A 15,145-nucleotide genomic window follows, 5' to 3' on the forward strand; every position below is an offset into this window, starting at 1 on the left:
TACTTATGACCTCATTTATTTATAGCCTTGTATAGGTAAATAATTTAGGGTAAATTTCAAAAAAAACTCATTTGGTTTGATGTTGTTTTAAAAAAACACTTGTAGTTTGTTATTAAAAAAAAAAAGACTTAGTGGTTTGCGCCGTTACCCGAAAAACAGAAATTGGCTTAACACTGTTAAAGTGCTGACGTGACACAAGGGTAAAACGGGAAAATGGAATATTTTTTTTTTCCCTCTTCTCTCTCCTCCTTCTTCTTCCTTCTCCCTCTTCTTCTTCTTACTCTTCTTCTTCTTCTTCTTCTCCTCCTCCTCCTCCTCCTTCTTCTTCTTCTTCTTCTTTCTTCTTCTCTCCTCTTCCTTCTTCTTCTTCTTCTTCTTCTTCTTTCTTCTTCCTTCTTCTTCTTCTTTCTTCTTCTTCTTCCTTCTTCCTTCTTCTCCCCTCCTCCATTCTTCTTCTTCTTCTTCTTCATCCTTCTTCTTCTTCCTTCTTTTTTTTTCTTTTTTTTTAAGTTTCGGACAGAAATCTGGAAAATTTTCAGATTTACGGAAATTTTCCAGATTTCGGGAAAATTCCAGATTTCTTCGAGTAAGGAAATTTTTTTTTAAAAAAAAAGAATAGAAAAAAAGAGGAAGAAGAAAAAGGAAGAAGAAGAAGGAGGAAGAAGGAGGAGGAGTGAAGGAAGAAGAAGAAGAAGAAGGAATAAGAAGAAGGGAGAAGGAAGAAGATGAAGGAGGAGAGAGAAGAGGAAAAAAAATTAAAAAAAAATTCGATTTTTCCGTTTTACCCCTGTGCCACGTCAGCACTTTAACGGTGTTAAGCCAATTTCCGTTTTTCGAGTAACGGCGCAAACCACAGTCCTTTTTTTGTAATAACAAACCACAAGGATTTTTTTGGAACAACATCAAACCACAGGGGTTTTTTTTGGAATTTACCCAATAATTTATCATTACTTAACTTTTGGTAACATGATCTTTCATTTTATTTTTTTAGTGTAATAACGGGGTGTTTGTTAAGAGGGATATAGGAGGTGAGATAGAGATAAAAAAAAACACGAGATAAGTTATTCCGTGTTTGTTTTGGAGATATAAGAATGAGACAAACGTCCCTCAAATCCTATACCCAAAATGGGTGGTATAAGGAGCTGTGATAAGCTCCTGCGATTTTAATAGGATGGAAAAGTTCATCTTATCCCTCAAATTAATATTATATAATTTAAATAAGGTTAAAATAGTAAAATGTATTATTTTATCATTATCATTATCCCACCTACCAAATATTGAATAATAATTCTCGACTATCCTATTTTTATCCTTATCTCAACCATTTATCCTTATCCATATCTCAACCTTTATCTTTATCCCTATCCTAATAGAATACCAAACGCCCCGTAAGTTTTTCTATTTGTACATATTGAACTATTGATCTATTATTTTCTATTACATTAACTTTTTGCTAGTGAAATTGATTAATTGTGAATATCCAAAACACGTGTTATTAATTTCATTTGTATTTGAAATTAGATTTTTTACATCTCGAAATAAGGTTTTATTGTTTTTTCTAACCACATTACACATATTAAAATCTGCTTCGAACTGTTAAAAATAAAAATTCTAACGCAAGTGAAACGAATAACATTCTGTTAATCGAGTTCTATATTCAAAGTAAAATAGCATAAGTTTAATGTGTCTAAATAAAATATCAGTGGTTTAATACACTAAAAAATGAAAAATCAGAGGTCTCATTGATATTTTTGCCTTAAGTTTTTTTTTTTTTTTTTTTTTTGCAATCTGATAAGGCATATGGGCCAAAACCCAAAAGTCAAACACACACCCAGACCATAGACACGTGCGGACCTAGCCTATCTTAGCAAGTCTATATAAAGGGGACCAAGTCCCATTAAAGAGGTATGATCTCTCTTTTTCTCTCCCTCTCTAGTTAATCCCTTATATGTCTAACTTGGGCGTCAGAGTGTTCCTAGGGACTGTTTCTAGCACAAGTGGCATCCCCATATATCCATTATCTGGTGCGACCTTCAGATCCCTTCCATTCAAACATGACTGACAATCAGGCTACCCCTACTTATGTCAATGAGATGTTTGTCGCAACCGTTAGGCATCTGGCCCTGGGCTTGAAAAGTCCTCATTGCTCCCACCGGGATGCCGCTAAACTTGGCCCCCTTGCTTATAGAGGTCGAGCCTGACGAAGAAATAGTGGGCACCTCAACGTAGCTAGTCAGCATCATCAAAAGCTTCCAAACAACTCAAGTAGTGCATACCGCTGCACAAATGAAGATCATCGAGCAGCAACATGCTCTATAGGAAGAAAACACCAAAATATGGGAGTTCCTCAAGACCCAAGGGGCTTCGTAGAGGCAGACCTCAACCTGAGTGCTCCCTGTGCAAACAGCGCCCATCACAATGCGCCCCATGGGCCTAGCAACAACCTCACCAGCGTCTCCCCCTCCCGATTGCCCTCGATGGCACGTGTCAACCCCGCAGCAATAGCTTTGGCCGCCTAGGAGGTTGAAGACCTGTTAAAATCTAAGATCCAAAGGTTCCTTCACAAATGAGCTCTAGGCGGAGTAATGGGAGGAAATATAACGTCAACCAAAACTCCTCTAGTGCATCGGATCATCGATACTCATTCCCTGAGGGACTGGAAGACTCTCAGAATAACTTTCTATTCAGGCACTAAAGACCCAAATGACCACGTGGCTTTGTTCATGAGTATTATCAACATGTATCCAAAGGATGAAGACATAATGTGCAAGGTTTTTGCCACCACCCTGTTCGCAAGCGCGCATGAATGGTACAGAGGTTTGGCCCTAGAATCAATCGACTCTTTTGACCTATTGAAATGTAAGTGTGGTATGCCATAGGCCATTCCTGTTGTATATTATACAGTGTGAATTTTGTATCCAAATGGCAGTTAATAAAATATGTATTCATGTGTAATTATTTGTATTGTTTAATTACTTAATGAATATACATATTAGTCCAAAGATTATTTACAAAGAGATAATATTATTAAGAGTTAATAATAATGATATATATTTCTTTGGTAAAATAATAATCTTAAATGTTCATAGTCGGTGGATAATGAATTGGACACTCATCTATCCTTAGACTATCACCTCTGTTTATTTTCTCGATTAGTATGAGATATTAATCAGAAACAGAAAATCTCATTCTGTTTGATATGTTGATATCAGAATAAATATGTGGACATTCGAAGAGGCGAATGGTTCGAACTGTGACGTTAGATAATAATTGCACAAAGGTTTACTCCTAGTCAACATAATTATTATCTAGGTCATAATAGTGCATATAGTCCTTTGACTTGAGGAAACTTAGTTGTTCTTGCGCAGGTAATTATAGTTTGTTCCTGCTTTGTACTAGGTTCTTAATTCTGGTAATCCGGCAGTGAATCGCTATAGTTAGTTGTGTAGTGTAACAAGAGTTTGCTAATAGAGGATTCATTACTCTAAGTAAATAGAGATAAATCCTAAGATGACTATTGATTAGTTTTTTTGATGGAATGAGTTCCTGGCCAAGACAATAAGACAGACTCATCTTATGAGATAAGTATCAAAGAATGGTTCTTTGATAAGAGTCTTATTTTATCAAAGACTTAATCAATATTTCTTAGTATCTTGACGGTTAGAGTTTGACACTTTGTGACTCTAGTCAAGATCGGGATTTTTAATGAAAGGACTTTAGTGCATGGAAATTATGATCGATGGTTCATAATTAGTTTAATTATAAGTTTACTTCAAGTAACTTCATTCTTTAATTGGGACGTCATGGCGCAGTGTGTTAGCTGGAGATCATGACCTTTAGAGGACTATAAGTATATATAAGCTAAGCTTGTATAGGATACACTTGTAGTACAAGGAATTGGATTCTTAACATAATTAATAAGTGTTATTATTATGCCTCTAATGCCAGTTAAAGATGAACCTAGAAAGTCACACACATACAAGTTATTTGTATCAAGCTTTAGTTCAATGGATTAATTAAAAGTGTTGTAATTAATTAATTGACACAATTGAATATGTCAATGGGATTGACAAAACATTCTAACACTGTTTGATATTCGATTGGGGAAATTATAAATTATTATTCTTGCTCAATTTAAGTTGATGTCCGAATACAATAGTCAAGTGTTGACTGTTGGAATTTAGAGGTGTTTTAAATTAACCCCTCTAAGATACTATTAAAGGATATAATAGTAATTAATTAAGTTGTTAATTAATTATTATTATATATATTATCAATTAATAATAATAATATAATTATTATTATATTAATTATTAATATTATATATATATATATAATATTATATATATATATATATGTAACATGCACCAGGACACTTGTCCTGGTGCATGCTTTGTTTCAATCCTATGGATTGAAACAAAGTATGTACATATATATATCAAATGATATATATATATATATACATACGAAGAAATAAGTACGAGAGATACGATTTTTTCGGTTAAAAAATCGGATCCGGAATCAGTTTTCAATTTTGAGCAAGATTAATCAATTTCTTCGAAGCTTGATCTAATCAATTTAGTGGACTAACTAAAGGCTTCACCACTAGAGAAGCTTTAATACCCGATTGGAATCTACAAGAGGTATTTTTCCAATCTCGTAGTATAAATATCAATTTGATTATTGAAGAACTTAATGATCTTGGTTAAGGATTTGATGTCAGACATCGGATGTTTGACTGTTAATCAGAGTGATTGGATCACACTGATTGTTTGTTTAGGGAAATTTTTTGAAATTCGTCTCCTAAATACCAACATGTTTCCGCTTCAAATCCTTCAAGTGGTATCAGAGCCATCTAAGTTCTTTTATAGTTCATTGATGTTGTGTTCTCTTGATTGATATAATTATGGATTATTGGGGCTTTTCTTTTATTATATTGCTCTTGTTGTAATTTTGGAGCAAAATTGAAGAAACGACAAAATTGACAGATTGCAGAATTTATGGCGTGGGCATGCTTTAGGCAATTTTTTGTTGTCCAGTTTGTATATTGTCTGCTGTTATAAAATTAAAATGTGATTAAAATTATATATTGGGCTTAAATGTAAGTGTTACATTTAGGAACAATTGAGGGTCAATTGTACGAAAAGGGTCAATTGTGTAATAAAATCAATTTTGATTTTACTACATAAATATATGTAATTTTATTAATTACATGTTCAATTTTATCCAATCCATAATTATACCAATAAGATTAGATGAATGCTAAGTTTACACCACAAGGCATGTTATTGGATAATGTGCAAACATTAACTAATAAATTGAATTAAGTGTTAATTCAAGATAAATTTCTTTTTATGCAAAATTGCATGTTAGAAATTTAAATTGGTTAATGTGCAAAGTGAGACCTTAAGTTAAATTTAGTTTAACTGCAAGACCAGAAATCTTCCAAATAAATATTAAATCCGATAAAGATACAAGAGTTGTATCGAGGCTCTCCACTGGTGCATTAATACACAAATAGTTTGTGTGATTAGTGTGAAAGTTAATTCTCATTGACTTAATTTATAGGTTACATTAGGCAATTAATATTGTAAGAATGCCAATGTGAAGCTGAACAATGTTAATTCGGGCTTAATATAATCTGCTGATCTAGTGGGTTGGATTTATCTAGTGTTGAAATCCAAGAACGTCAAAGGGAAACTGAGGATTAAAACACTAGGAGCTAGAAAAGTATTAAATTGAATTTCACAGCATAGTGCAAGGTGATTGACAAGTGTTGTCAACTTATGAATTTATTAGTTATCCCAAGAATACCAATGTGAAGTTGAGGGAGAACCTAATAGAATTTATAAGAATTCGATTTACCCACTAGTAATTCATTCCAAAGAATTGTCGTTTCCTATTTGGAAGTATAGGATTCGCCAAATTAGTGGGAAACCATTATGATAAAAGTCCATATCATATTGGTTCGTATAATCCACCTTAAATATATAACTGACTATCAATCTTTATTTTCTACAGTTACTCTTTGATTCCAAACATGTTATCAACACCTCTCCAATCGATATTAGACCGTAATAGGCTCACAGGGCCGAATTATGTGGACTGGCTGAGAAACCTTAAGGTTGTGTTAACTCAGCAACGTTTATTATATGTAATTCTAAAGCCTAAGCCTGCATGCCCTAAAGAGGATGCAGCAAAGGCTTTACATGAGACATATGATAAATGGGTAGATGATGATACCCAAGCCAAATGCTATATTATTGTTTCTATGGATAATGAATTACAGAAGCATTATGAGAATATAGCAACATCTTTTGAAATCTTATCGGGCTTAAAAGACCTGTATGGTGAGACCAGCAGGACTATGCGATATAAGATATCAAGTAAGCTCTTTAGGATGAAGATGAAAGAAAGCCAAAATGTTTCTGATCATGTTGGAGAAATGATCCATTTAATCCAATCTTTAAAAAAATTGGATTTTGCAATGGCTCATGAACTCCAAGTTGATCTTGTGCTTTCTTCACTCCCACGTTCATATGGAGGTTTTGTTTCAAACTTCCAATTAAACAAAGTGGAGTGTACTTTGGCTCAGTTGCTGCAGAATTTGTTTGTTCACCAACAGAATGTGGTGGACCAAGATAAAAAGAAAGATGATGTTGTAGTAGTGGCTGCATCTTCTTTTAAGAGGAAGGGTAAGACCCAACCTAAAAAGAAGAAAAAGAAAGTTCCAAAGACCACTAATACAAGTCCATCATTTGTGAGGCCAAAAGCCTCAACACAACTTAAGGGTGCTGTTAAGCAGGGATGTTTCCAATGTGGAATGGAAGGTCACTTTAAGAGAAATTGATCAATCTTTCTGAAAAGTTTAGAGAAGGGTAAGGGTGCAGCTTCTGCATCAGGTATTTCTCTTAATAATTATTTAAATGATGATTTAAATAATGATCTTTCTTATAACTCATCTAATGCCTGGATTTTAGACACTGGAGCAACTTCTCATATTTGTTCCTATGTTCAGGATCTGGCAAATAGAAGGTTGTTGGAAGATGGTGAAGTGGAACTCACACTGGAAAATGGTGCAAGGGTTGCAGCCAGGGCAGTGGGAGATATTTCACTTATGTTAGACTATCATGTTTTGTTATTGAAAGATGTATTATATATACCAGGAGCATATAAAAATGTAATATCTGTATCTAGTTTGACAAAAAGGAATTATGAATTCCGATTTTGTAATAAAGCTTGTACAGTATATTTTGATAATGTGATTATCGGTTCTGGTGTTTTACATCGTGGTTTATTTTATGTTAATAAAAATATACCAAATAACAAAAATGAAAATAAGCAAGTTTTGCTTGGCAACCTAAAAGAGATGAATAATAATTCCACAGATAAACAATCAGAATTTAATTCAAAATATTTATGGCATCTCCGTCTAGGACATATTTCCAGTAATAGACTCACTAAGTTGGATAAGATGGGAATTTTAACAAATTTAAATTCTCAATCCGATTATTCAACATGTGAATCGTGTTTACAAGGAAAAATGACTAGAAAACCATTTGTGGGACAAATGAAGAGAGCCAATGAAATATTAGAATTAATACATTCTGATGTTTGCGGGCCATTTAGTGAAATAGCTCGTGGAGGTTATCACTACTTCGTAACCTTTATTGATGATAAATCAAGATATGGTTATTTGTATTTAATGAAATACAAGTATGAAGTTTTTGAAAAATTCAAAGAATTCAAAGCCGAAGTAGAAAATCAAATTAGGAAAAATATTAAATCACTAAGGTCGGACCGAGGTGGTGAATATATGAGTACTGAATTTGATGATTTCCTCAAGGAAAATGGAATTATCTCTGAACTCACTCCTCCTTACACACCACAATTAAATGGAGTGTCTGAAAGGAGGAATCGGACTTTGTTGGACATGGTTCGATCGATGATGAGTTATACTGATTTGCCTATCTCATTCTAGGGATATGCAATTGAGACAACACTGTACATTCTCAATCGTGTTCCTTCTAAATCTGTTTCTACCACACCATATGAAATATGGGCTGGAAGGGCACCAATTTTGAATCATGTTAAAATTTGGGGTTGCCCTTCTTATATAAAAAAGCAGAAAACAGAAAAATTAGAGGAACGGTCTACTAAAGGCCGATTTGTTGGATACCCTAAATCGAAAGGATCTATGGGTTATTATTTCTATCTCCCTGATGAACAAATTGTTATTATCAGTAGGGATGCCATTTTTCTTGAGAAAGAGTTTCTGCAAGAAGGTGGTAAAGGTAGAAAGATTTTATTGGATGAGGAATCATCTAATAAAGAAATCCAACATGCTGAACCAATGCAAATTGATCAGCCAGATGAGCCTACCAAAACAACAGATATCATCACTCCAACTCTTAGGAGGTCTGAAAGGGTTTCACATCCTCCTGATAGGTATGGTTTCATTACTGACCATGAACAAGAGTTATTTGTTTTTGGTAGTACTGACCATCCTGATGATCCAGTTACTTATGAAGAAGCAGTATGTGATACTGACTCTTCTAAGTGGTTAGAAGCAATGCAAAGTGAGATTGATTCCATGTATAAGAATGAAGTTTGGGAACTTGTTACCCCACCTGAAGGAATTGTTCCTATTGGTTGTAAGTGGGTATTCAAACGCAAACTAAATTCTGAAGGAATTGTGGATACTTATAAAGCAAGGCTTGTGGCAAAAGGTTATCGCCAACGGGAGGGAATTGATTTTGAAGAAACATTCTCTCCTGTAGCTATGTTTAAAAGTATTCGAATAATCTTATCTATTGCAACACACTTTGATTTTGAGATTTGGCAAATGGATGTTAAAACTGCATTTCTCAATGGATTTCTTGAAGAAGAAATCTATATGGAACAACCGAAAGGTTTTATATCCAAGGAAAGTTCTCAAGTGTGTAAGCTTAAGAGATCCATTTATGGACTTAAGCAAGCTTCAAGGAGTTGGAATAAAAGATTTGATGAAGCCATACAGAGTTATGAGTTTGTCAAAAATCTTGATGAGCCATGTGTTTACAAGAAGGTTAGTGGGAGAGCTATCACTTTCCTTGTCTTGTATGTTGATGATATTCTGTTAATTGGGAATGACATTGGTATGTTAACTAATGTTAAGGTCTGGTTATCATCTACCTTCTCTATGAAAGATTTGGGAGAAGCCGCTTATATTCTTGGAATTGAGCTTTATAGAAATAGAGCTAAAAGAATATTAGGGCTATCTCAAAAACTCTATTTGGAGAAAATTCTAAAGAGATTTAGAATGGAAGACTCCAAAAGAGGATTGATACCTGTTAGACATGGTTTGCAACTCTCCACGAAGCAATCACCTAAGACTCCGGCGGAGAGAGCAGAAATGGCCAAGATTCCTTATGCTTCTGCTATAGGAAGTCTTATGTATGCTATATTGTGTACAAGGCCAGATATTGCATTTGCTGTTAGTCTAACAAGCAGATATCAATCAAATCCAGGTATGGCTCACTGGATTGTTGTTAAGGCTATCTTTAAGTACTTGAGAAGAACTAAAGATATGATCTTACATATGGATGAGGTGATCTGTTAATTGAAGGCTTTACAGATTCTAGCTTTCAATCAGATAAGGAGAAACTTATATCCACTTCAGGATATGTGTTTACATGTAATGGAGCTGCAGTTGTTTGGAAAAGTTCTAAACAAGATACTGTAGCTGATTCCACTACTGAGGCTGAATATATTGCTGCCTTAAGTGCCGCTAAAGAAGTAGTGTGGTTGAAGAACTTTATCACCGAACTTGGTGTGGTTCCTTCTATTGTTAGTCCAATCCCTTTGTATTGTGATAACAATGGAGCGATTGCACAATCCAAAGAACCAAGGTCTCATAAGAACTTCAAACACGTGCTTAGGCGGTATCACTTAATCAGAGAGATTGTTGGACGAGGAGATATCTCGGTGCAGAAAATAGCATCAGCTGATAATCCAGCTGATCCATTTACTAAGCCAATGACTCAGTCACAGTTAGACCGTCATCTTGAGAAGATAGGTCTTACATATTGTACTGAATGGCTCTAGTGCTAGTGGGAGATTGTAAGTGTGGTATGCCCTAGGCCATTCCTGTTGTATATTATACAGTGTGAATTTTGTATCCAAATGGCAGTTAATAAAATATGTATTCATGTGTAATTATTTGTATTGTTTAATTACTTAATGAATATACAGATTAGTCCAAAGATTATTTACAAAGAGATAATATTATTAAGAGTTAATAATAATGAGATATATTTCTTTGGTAAAATAATAATCTTAAATGTTCATAGTCGGTGGATAATGAATTGGACACTCATCTATCCTTAGACTACCACCTCTGTTTATTTTCTCGATTAGTATGAGATATTAATCAGAAACAGAAAATCTCATTCTGTTTGATATGTTGATATCAGAATAAATATGTGGACATTCGAAGAGGCGAATGGTTCGAACTGTGACGTTAGATAATAATTGCACAAAGGTTTACTCCTAGTCAACATAATTATTATCTAGGTCATAATAGTGCATATAGTCCTTTGACTTGAGGAAACTTAGTTGTTCTTGCGCAGGTAATTATAGTTTGTTCCTGCTTTGTACTAGGATCTTAATTCTGGTAATCCGGCAGTGAACCGCTATAGTTAGTTGTGTAGTGTAACAAGAGTTTGCTAATAGAGGATTCATTACTCTAAGTAAATAGAGATAAATCCTAAGATGGCTATTGATTAGTTTTTTTGATGGAATGAGTTCCTGGCCAGGACAATAAGACAGACTCATCTTATGAGATAAGTATCAAAAAATGGTTCTTTGGTAAGAGTCTTATTTTATCAAAGACTTAATCAATATTTCTTAGTATCTTGACGGTTAGAGTTTGACACTTTGTGACTCTAGTCAAGATCGGGATTTTTAATGAAAGGACTTTAGTGCATGGAAATTATGATCGATGGTTCATAATTAGTTTAATTATAAGTTTACTTCAAGTAACTTCATTCTTTAATTGGGACGTCATGGCGCAGTGTGTTAGTTGGAGATCATGACCTTTAGAGGACTATAAGTATATATAAGCTAAGCTTATATAGGATACACTTGTAGTACAAGGAATTGGATTCTTAACATAATTAATAAGTGTTATTATTATGCCTCTAATGTCAGTTAAAGATGAACCTAGAAAGTCACACACATACAAGTTATTTGTATCAAGCTTTAGTTCAATGGATTAATTAAAAGTGTTTTAATTAATTAATTGACACAATTGAATATGTCAATGGGATTGACAAAACATTCTAACACTGTTTGATATTCGATTGGGGAAATTATAAATTATTATTCTTGCTCAATTTAAGTTGATGTCCGAATACAATAGTCAAGTGTTGACTGTTGGAATTTAGAGGTGTTTTAAATTAACCCCTCTAAAATACTATTAAAGGATATAATAGTAATTAATTAAGTTGTTAATTAATTATTATTATATATATTACCAATTAATAATAATAATATAATTATTATTATATTAATTATTAATATTATATATATATAATATTATATATATATGTAACATGCACCAGGACACTTGTCGTGGTGCATGCTTTGTTTCAATCCTATGGATTGAAACAAAGTATGTACATATATATATCAAATGATATATATATATACATACGAAGAAATAAGTACGAGAGATACGATTTTTTCGGTTAAAAAATCGGATCCGGAATCAGTTTTCGATTTTGAGCAAGATTAATCAATTTCTTCGAAGCTTGATCTAATCGACTTAGTGGACTAACTAGAGGTTTCACCACTAGAGAAGCTTTAATACCCGATTGGAATCTACAAGAGGTATTTTTCCAATCTCGTAGTATAAATATCAATTTGATTATTGAAGAACTTAATGATCTTGGTTAAGGATTTGATGTCAGACATCGGATGTTTGACTGTTAATCAGAGTGATTGGATCACACTGATTGTTTGTTTAGGGAAATTTTTTGAAATTCGTCTCCTAAATACCAACATGTTTCCGCTTCAAATCCTTCATGAAAGACCTCTTGCTGTCCCGATTTACGGCAGCCGCCAAAGTCAGCTCATACCTCAACAGCTTACGATAATGACTGACCAGGCCACTTAAAAACCTCCTCTCAAGGCTCCATCACTTGGCCTCCCAATTCAAGTACCTCAACTTGGAAGTCGCCCATGATGCCTTAGTAAAAGGGACTTCATGTGAGCCGATGAAGCAAAAGCTTTCAAAAAATCCCCTGCTTATTCGAGGAGCTCATGGCCATGGCGCAGGCCTTCATCCGTTATAATGACTACGATGGAGTAGCCAAAGAGAGACGAGGCCCCAATGCCCTACTTACCCCGACATGAAGTGGACAATGCAGATTCCAGGTCTGTGGCTAAATCAGATAGGTCAATGGATGCTCATGTGTATTTTCTATAATTTTTCTCATCATTATAGATTCAGGATGACATAGCCTATTATGTCAAATATTATAAGTATCTGAATCTGTAAACTTCTGGTTTGCAGTAAAATTTGCTTCAATCACATTGATGAGGGTGAAATCTAAACTAGAGGATAAAATGTAAAAAATTATATTGCTCATTTTGAAGCAAAATCACCAACCAAGTCTTCATATTCTACTTTCTCCAAAAGATCATCCTCAATCGTTATCAAGTCTTTCTTGTAACATTGTAGATCTTAAATAGGACTTCTATTTTGAAAAACTTCTTTATGCAGATGCAACAGTCACATGGATAGTCAACAAAATTCTATATGCAATAACTGTATTAGGAAAACAATCTAAACCTTTCAAAAACATCAAAATATCAATATGTTATATTATATCTCAATGCAAAAGTTCTCTAAGTAACTTCAACGCCACAAATAATACATTCCCATCAATATCAGATTATTCATTGAATTTAAGTGCATTTTCCAATTGAATATAATAAGACTTCAAACTTATATCATTCAATAATTCCAACGTGTGAAAAGTAAACAAAAAACCAAAGATACTTTCATATTATATATATTGCTCAAACCTCGTATTAAAAGAACTGATTGCTTGATCAACAATATAAAGAAAATAATTAATCCCAATGAGTCATTTACAGATAGTGGAGCAACTGATGAAATAGATGGATTCTCATCAAAATATTTTTCTTCAAATTTCATGCCTTTGAGAAAATATAGGTTCAATGTTCATTTTAATACAAGTTCTTTGGCATTATCCAAGTCATCATAAAAACCAATTTCTCTATACCCCTCAAAAAAAGAAACCTACCTTTTTATTTTTTTCAATAACCACATGAATAAGCATATCCTTTAATTATAAGGTTGCTAACCAAATTAATTGCATACAATATTTCATACCAAATTTGCAATTAAAAGCTCAAAATCGCCAAGCTCGTTAGTTGCTAAGGATTTCGCTTCACTTTTTACTTTAGAATCATTAACATTGTTTACTACTTGATGTAAAGCTTTTCGTATTTATAACATAATCTTATAGCTTTAACACTATTAGCACGACTATCCCAACGAGTAGGTGACAATGGCTTGAGAGTTAATCCTTTCACATTGTCTTTCAAAATATATATAGTGAGGCTATAGAGAGGGATTCCCTTGCTTTTTATTTTAAGGGAAGAATAAAAGTACTTTAATTACTAAACATCATCTAATTACTTAAACAATTCTCATCTCTCTCTCCTAATTTAAATAAACAAAAGTTAGGATAATTAAAATCCTAAATAATTCGCATCTCTCTCTCCTTATTCTCATTCTCTCTCTAGTTACCAAACATCAGCATATCTCTCTCCTAAATTAATTAAACAAAATTTAGGATAGTTAAAATACTAAACAATTTTCATCTCTCTCTAATTGCCAAACATCATCATATCTCTCTCCTAAATTAATTAAACAAAATTTAAATGAATTAAAATCCTAAACAATTCTCATCTCTCTCTCCTAAATTAATTAAACAAAATTTAAATGAATTAAAATCCTAAACAATTCTCATCTCTCTCTCCTTATTCTCACGTCTCTCTCTCTCTAATTACCAAACATCATCCTAATTTAATTAATTAAAATCCTAAATAATTCTCATATCTCTCTCCTAATTTAATTAAACAAAATTTAGGAGAATTAAAATCCTAAACAATTCTCATCTCTCTCCTTCTTCTCATATCTCTCTCTAATTACCAAATATCATCCTAATTTAATTAATTAAGATTCTAAACAATTCTCATCTCTCTCTCCTAATTTAATTTGTTAACAAGAAAATACAATATCAAAGATTTCCATTTAATTTTGGATTTCTTCAACATCTAATATTTCAAGTAACATGTTACTACCATTACCATTTACTAATTCTTTATAAAGATACAATATCTATGACTTGACCTACCTTAGATCATGAAATACAAAGTACACATCTACCAATTGCATGATGGAGTGAAAATATAACAAAAGTGAAAAATGAACCTGCGCACACATGTGATAACTAACAACAAATGTAACAGCAAGAACATAAATCAGATACATGAGCAATTATATGTTATTGTTTTTGTTGAGTAATTACATGTTGACCCCTAAAATATGCACACATATCATCCCATACCTTGTTATTTCAACAAATGTAATAGCAAGAACATAAATCAGATACATGAGTAATTACAAGAAGCAAAATTAAGTTCCTTATTATATAAAACTTTGCGGCCTTTACTATCTACTCCATTTTTTTTAACCGTAAATATATGATGATTCTCAGTTTCACTAATAAGCTCAATTTTATACTTCAAATAGACCCACATTTCATCCTCAAATATGTAATAGATTTCATTCTTATAAATCTCAACCATATGATCCAAAAAGTCATGATTCATTTTTATTTTAGGCCTCTCGTTCATATCTTTGATATCTGCAACCAATTACCCATGGCGTTGCTTAACGAGTCCCCTACCAATCCTCACCATAAAGTCAAACAAAGAGTTGCTATTGTTGATATATTTTTTGAAAAATACGTGGTTGGTCTCTTCCCGTTGGCTACTAGACATGTTCGTTGAGAAAATATGATTAACATATGTTGGAACCCACTTGGACCAAATTTTATAGATATTT

At 33.2% G+C, this 15,145-nt stretch overlaps 1 long non-coding RNA gene across 1 annotated transcript; it reads left to right on the forward strand.

Moving 5' to 3' along the window:
* Window positions 1–4,481: 4,481 nt before the first annotated feature.
* Window positions 4,482–7,266, forward strand: LOC136224323 (uncharacterized). Its single transcript, XR_010686391.1, has 3 exons — window positions 4,482–4,643; window positions 6,022–6,902; window positions 7,019–7,266. It is a non-coding gene; the product is annotated as an uncharacterized lncRNA (long non-coding RNA).
* Window positions 7,267–15,145: the final 7,879 nt, after the last annotated feature.

The sequence above is a fragment of the Euphorbia lathyris genome, chromosome 3 (assembly GCF_963576675.1).
Source record: "Euphorbia lathyris chromosome 3, ddEupLath1.1, whole genome shotgun sequence".
NCBI lineage: Eukaryota > Viridiplantae > Streptophyta > Magnoliopsida > Malpighiales > Euphorbiaceae > Euphorbia > Euphorbia lathyris.